Source organism: Bison bison, unplaced genomic scaffold (genome assembly GCF_000754665.1).
Source record: "Bison bison bison isolate TAMUID 2011002044 unplaced genomic scaffold, Bison_UMD1.0 scf7180017864362, whole genome shotgun sequence".
Classification (NCBI taxonomy): Eukaryota; Metazoa; Chordata; class Mammalia; order Artiodactyla; family Bovidae; genus Bison; species Bison bison.
In genome coordinates, this window is record NW_011494934.1 from 4,685,988 (window position 1) to 4,693,137 (window position 7,150).

Consider the following 7,150-nt stretch of genomic DNA (forward strand, 5'->3'; position numbering starts at 1 on the left):
TGCACAGCTACTTTCGGTTTCTTAGGTGATGTAAGCAACCATAATTGGTAGTTCACAATAATGGATCATCCATTGTTGCATCACTCCAAGTAACATGACTTAAGTACACAACTGAAGTGGGTTGTAATTGTGATCAATAGCCTGCCTTTGACTTTCTGGATTAACTGCTGTGTTCTGTACTGAAATAACATTTAATTTTTAGTACTGTAAACAGTGGTGACCATATTTTCTAAGAGATTAGGTAATAAAAATGAGAAGGATTACAATAACTCCAGCATATCACTGAATGAAAGAAAAAAAAGAAGGAAAAGTTTCTAACACTCCTCTTTTCTTCCTTTTGCTTGCTTGGTTTCAGAAATTCTTGAATCAGTCCCTAATCAAAGAAAAATTAACCAATGACTATGTTGCAGTTTAAAAGACACTTACTCCTTGGAAGAAAAGTTATGACCAACCTAGATAGCATATTGAAAAGCAGAGACATTACTTTGCTAACAAAGGTCTGTCTAGTCAAGGCTACGGTTTTCCTGTGGTCATGTATGGATGTGAGAGTTGGACTGTGAAGAAGGCTGAGTGCCGAAGAATTGATGCTTTTGAACTGTGGTGTTGGAGAAGACTCTTGAGAGTCCCTTGGACTGCAAGGAGATCCAACCAGTCTATTCTGAAGGAGATCAGCCCTGGGATTTCTTTGGAAGGAATGATGCTAAGGCCGAAACTCCAAAACTTTGGCCACCTGATGTGAAGAGTTGACTCACTGGAAAAGACTCTGATGCTGGGAGGGACTGGGGCAGGAGCAGAAGGGAATGACAGAGGATGAGATGGCTGGATGGCATCACCAACTCGATGGAGGTGAGTCTGAGTGAACTCCGGAAGTTGGTGATGGACAGGGAGGCCTGGCGTGCTGCGATTCATGGGGTCGCAAAGAGTCGGACACGACTGAGGGACTGGACTGAACTGATACTGCAGTTTTCATTCCAATCCCAAAGAAAGGCAATGCCAATGAATGTTCAAACTACTGCACAACTGCACTCATCTCACACACTACCGAAGTAATGTTCAAACTGCTCAAGCCAGGCTTCAACAGTATGTGAACCATGAACTTCCAGATGTTCAAGCTGGATTTAGAAAAGGCAGAGGAACCAGAGATCAAATTGACAACATCCACTAGATCATAGAAAAGGCAAGAGAGTTCCAGAAAAACATCTAATTCTGATTCACTGACTACACTGAAGCCTTTGACTGTATGGATCACAACAAACTGGAAAATTCTTAGAGAGATGGGAATACCAGACCACCTTACCTGCCTGCTGAGAAATCTGTATGCAGGTCAAGAAGCAACCGTTAGAACCAGACATGGAACAACAGACTGGTTCCAAACTGGGACAGGAGTACATCAAGGCTGTATATTGTCACCCTCCTTATTTAATCTATATGCAGAGCACATCATTCAAAATGCCAGGCTGGATGAAGCACAAGCTGGAATCAAGATTGCCAGAAGAAATACCAATAACCTCAGATATGCAGATGACACTACCCTTACAGCAGAAAGTGAAGAAGAACTAAACAGCCTCCTGATGAAAGTAAGAGAGGACAGTGAAAAAGTTGGCTTAAAACAACAGTCAAAAAATGAAGATCATGGCATCCAATCCCATTACTTCCTGGCAAACATATGGCGAAACAATGGAAACAGTGAAGACTTTATTTTCTTGGGCTCCAAAATCACTGCGGATGGTGATAGCAGCATGAAATTAAAACATACTTGCTCCTTGGAAGAAAAACAATGACCAACCTAGACAGCATATTAAAAAGCAGAGACATCACTTTGCCAACAAAGGTCCATCTAGTCAAAGCTGTGGTTTTTCCAGTAGTCATGTATGGATGTTAGAGTTGGACCATAAAGGTGAGTGCCGAAGAATTAATGCTTTTGAACTGTGATGTTGGAGAAGACTCGAGAGTCCCGTGGACTGTGAGGAAATCCAACCAGTCCATCCTAAAGGAAATCAGTCCTGAATATTCATTGGAAGGACTAATGCTGAAGCTGCAACTCCAATACTTTGGCCACCTGATGCGAAAAACTGACTCACTGGAAAAGACCCTGATGCTGGGGAAGATTGAAGACAGGAGGAGAAGGGGACAACAGAGGGTAATATGGTTGGATGGGATCACTGACTCGATGGACATGAGTTTGATCAAGCTTTGTGAGTTGGTGATGGACAGGAAAGCCTGGCGTGCTGCAGTCCATGGGGTCACAGAGTCGGATATGACCGAGTGACTGAACTGAACTGACTTATGTTGCTATTTACATCTTTGAGAAAAATTACAAATGTGTGCTCTATTTTTTTTCTGTCTTCCTTTAGCTTCCTAATCTGTCTAGAAATTAGAAACTTTTGGATCTCAAAAGAACTGTAGTTCTCAAGTTTAAGAAACAATATGACTCTGTTGAAAGTATTTAAACTACAACAAGAACAAAACACCAAAGAGGTATGCGAGAGGAAAAATGGCTGCAAATTCTTTTCCACCGTTCCTGATGATGTTCCCCTCCCCTTGAATCTGAGCTGGCTCTGTGGCTTTCTGGCCAATCAAATGTGACAGAAGTGACACTGTAATTTCTGAAGTTGGGCCTTAAGACATCTGTGGCTTTGGCTTTTGCCCTCGTAGACAGATCAAATTGAATCAATGAATGTTAAGTCCCCATAATTCCCTATTATTTTTTCCTTCTCTTGTCCAGCCCCCATGCCCCTAAAGATTAAATAGGTAAGAAGAATGGGAAAGCAAAGGGATAAAGAAGGAAAGGAGGGAAGAAAGAAGGAAAGGAATGCTGAAGGAGGTTAAGGCTCTAGCACAGGTCCCAGGCTCCAGTTCTGCTGATGCCCTAACTTGCTCTAGGTCATATAAGCCCTCTAGACCTCCTGATCTCCTCAAATTGTCAACATACTTTTGTAATGGCAACATTACAATACAATACATTACAATATACAATGTTATTGTATTAACATTACAGTAACATTACAGTACAATAACTAATTAATAGAAGTCTAGATGTAGAATACATAACTTCATTCTCTTTTCCTCTCTCACTAGTCACTCTAGAATATCAAGAACGATCAGCTAATATACCTAGGGAAAGAAAGGTAGTAAGTGAAAGAAAGTAAAACTAGAATTCAAATAAGAGAGAAGGCAAGCATTAAGAACAAAAAAGCAAGAAAAGTTTTTCTCTTTTCTACCTGCTAAGAAAATAAATATAATACCAACTTATACATAGTATTTGGAATTACATGCCTGGAATTGTTCTAAGAGTTTACTATATATTAACATGTTTAATCTTCAGGGCAACCTTATGAAGCAACTGCAGTTATTATCCTTGTTTTACAGATATGAAAACACAGAGGTTAAATTACCTATCCAAGATTGCAGTGCCCATAAGTATAGAGCTATAGAAGATGAATCCTAGCATTCTGGCTTTTGACTTCATGTTCTCAATGCATCTCTTATGAAAACTGCTTCCATTTCATGTGAGGCTCTACTAGACTGTTTCATGTGAGTACATGAAATCAAGTGATAAGTAGAATTTATCAAGTCAACTGGAATGCAACTAGGAAATATACATAGCTAAAGCACTAAATAAGGAATGACACCATGGTACAGATTCTAACGGTAGCACAATCAAAAGAGGAAGGAGTGGGGCTAAAACGAAGAACTTTGCGGTGTGACCCCCTGAGCAGGCCAACATTGAAGACCTTGCTCACAACAATGCAAGCGTGCTAAGTCCCTTCAGTCATATCCAACTCTCTGCAACCCCATGGGCTGTAGCCCGCCAGGCTCCTCTGTCCATAGGATTATCAAACAAGAATACTGGAGTGGGGAGCCATCTTCTCCAGGGGAACTTACTGACACAGGGACTAAATCAGTGTCTCTTATTTCTCCTGCAATGGCAGGCAGGTTCTTGACCACTATCACAATTTCAGTTCAATTCAGTTGCTAAGTCATGTCCGACTCTTTGCGACCCCATGAACCGCAGCACACCAGGCCTCCCTGTCCATCACCAACTCCCGGAGTCCACCTAAACTCATGTCCACTGAGTCAGTGATGCCATCCAGTCATCTCATCCTCTGTCATCCCCTTCTCCTCCTGCCCTCAATCTTTCCCAGGATCAGGGTCTTTTCCAATGAGTCACTTCTTCGCATCAGGTGGCCAAAGTATTGGTGTTTCAGCTTCAACATCAGTCCTTCCAATGAACACCCAGGACTGAGCTCCTTTAGGATGGACTGGTTGGATCTCCTTGCAGTCCAAGGGACTCTCAAGAGTCTTCTCCAGCACCACAGTTCAAAAGCATCAATTCTTCGGTGCTCAGCTTTCTTTATGGCCCAACTCTCACCTCCATACATACTAGAAAAACCATAGCTTTGACTAGACAGACCTTTGTCGGCAAAATAATGTCTCTGTTTTTTTAATACGCTCTCTAGGTTGATCATAGCTTTTCTTCCAGGGAGCAAGCGTCTTTCAATTTCATATTGCAGTCACCATCTGCAGTGATTTTGGAGCCCAAGAAAATAAAGTCTCTCACTACTTCCATTGTTTCCCCATCTATTTGCCATGAAACAAGACTGGATGCCATGATCTTCATTTTTTGAATGTTTGAGTTTTAAACCAGCTTTTTCACTCTCCTCATTCACTTTCATCAAGAGGCTCTTTTGTTTCTCTTCACTTTCTGCTACAAGAGTGCTGTCATCTGCATATTTGAGGTTACTGATATTTCTTCCAGCAATCTCGATTCCAGCTTGTGCTTCATCCAGCCTAGCATTCACATGATATATTCTGCATATAGGTTAAATAATAATCAGGGTGATAATATATAGCTTGACGTACTCTTTTCCCAATTTGGAACCAGTCTGTTGTTTCATGTCTGGTTCTAATGATTGCTTCTTGACCTCCACACAGATTTCTCAGCAGGCAGGTTAAGGTGGTCTGGAATTCTCACCTCTTGAATTTTGCAGTTTGTTGTGATCCACACAAAGGTTTTGGTGTAGTCAATAAAGCAGAAGCAGACTTTTTTTTTTCTGGAATTCTCTTGCTTTTTCAGTGATCCAACAAATTTGATCTCCTGTTCCTCTGTCTTTTCTAAATCCAGCTTGAACATCTGGAAGTTCTCGGTTCATGTACTATTGAAGCCTGGCTTGGAGAATTTGGAGCATTACTTTGCTACCATGTGAGATGAGTGCAATTGTGCGATAGTTTGAACATTTTTGGCATTGCCCTTCTTTGGGACTGGAATGAAAACTCATCTTTTCCAGTCCTGTGGTACTGTTGAGTTTTCCAAATTTGCTGGCATACTGAATACATCACTTTCACAGCATCATCTTCCAGGACTTGAAATAGCTCTACTTGAATTCCATCACCTCCACTAGCTTTGTTTGAAGTGATGCTTCCTAAGGCCCACTTGACTTCACACTCCAGGATGTCTAACTCTAGGTGAGTGATCACACCATCGTGGTTATCTGGATCACGAAGATCTTTTTTGCAGAGCTCTTCTGTGTATTCTTGCCACCTCTTAATATCTTCCTCTTCTGTCAGGTCCATACCATTTAAGTCTTTTATTGTGCCCATCTGTGCATCAAATGTTCCCTTTTCTAATTTTCTTGAAAAGATCTCTTAGTCCTTCCCATTCTGTTGTTTTCCTTTATTTCTTTGCATTGATCATTAAGGAAGGCTTTTTTCTCTCTCCTTGCTATTTTTTGAACTCTGCATTCAAATGGGTGTATCTTTCCTTTTCTCCTTTGCTTTTTGCTTCTCTTCTTTTCTCAGCTATTTGTAAGGCCTTGTCAGACAACCATTTTGCCTTTTGGCATTTCTTTTTCTTGTAGATGGTTTTGATCACTGCCTCCTGTACAAGGTCATGAACCTCCATCCATAGTTTTTCAGGCACTTTGTCTATCAGATCTAACCCTTTGAATCTATTTGTCACCTTCACTGTATAATCATAAGGGATCTGATTTAGGTCATACCTGAATGGTCTAGTGGTTTTTCCCTACTGTCTTCCATTTAAGTCTGAATTTTGCAATAAGCACCACCTGGAAAGCCCCTATTCATATTCATGGAATGCCAATCATTTAGGAGAAATGGTACTTTAATTCAGGAGATGTGGTGAAGTATTTACTATCCCCCATACAAATGACAAACGGATTGGATTCTGAACTTGACTTGTATGTAAAAATAAAGTATAATTAAGGGAAAATGGAAAACACTTTTCATTTGGAAACATAAGCAGTTTTGCTGGATAGAGGACAACACTGCAGTAGTTCAGACCAATCTCTTCAACTAGTAGACAAAGTCCACAAAGGGAGAGGGGCCCAGAATGAAAACAAAGTAGTAAATACACACAGACACACACACATATGAAAGGGGAAGGATAAAAAAATGGGAAAAAATATTGGTTAGGCAGTTAGTTTGTAGAGGAAAAAAGATAAAGAGAAAGAAAGTTATTATAGGATGAACAAGAGCACTATAAAAAAAAAAAAAAGAAACAAATGAGAGGAGTTAGACTTGCCAGAGGTTCCACAGGTGAGAAAAGGAGAATATCAAAAGAGAAGGAGCTAACTAGCAGCACCTTTGCCCTATACCACAAGTCTCCTAACTGACCTCCCTGACCTTCTTCTGCCCCTCCCTAGAGCATTCTACAAGCGGTAGACTTCGAACTTTTTTTGAAACAAACCTGAGGATGTTAACCCCAGTCTCCTCTTGTAACACTCTCCTTACCACCACCATATGGTCCTCTCAGTTCCCTAAACATATGATGTTTCCTCTATCGCATTCGCCCTGATTAGAAAGCGCTCTCTCCACCTTTCCCTCTCCTAGTCACCCTCCAAACTATCCTCAGTTCACTTCAGTCCCTTAGTCGTGTCCGACTCTTTGCGACCCCATGAATGCAGCACCCCAGGCCTCCCTGTCCATCACCATCTCCCGGCGTTCACTGAGACTCAAGTCCATTGAGTCAGTGATGCCATCCAGCCATCTCATCCTCTGTCGTCCCCTTCTCCTCCTGCCCCCAATCCCTCCCAGCATCAGAGTCTTTTCCAGTGAGTCAACTCTTCGCATGAGGTGGCCAAAGTACTGGAGTTTCAGCTTTAGCATCATTCCTTCCAAAGAAATCCCAGAG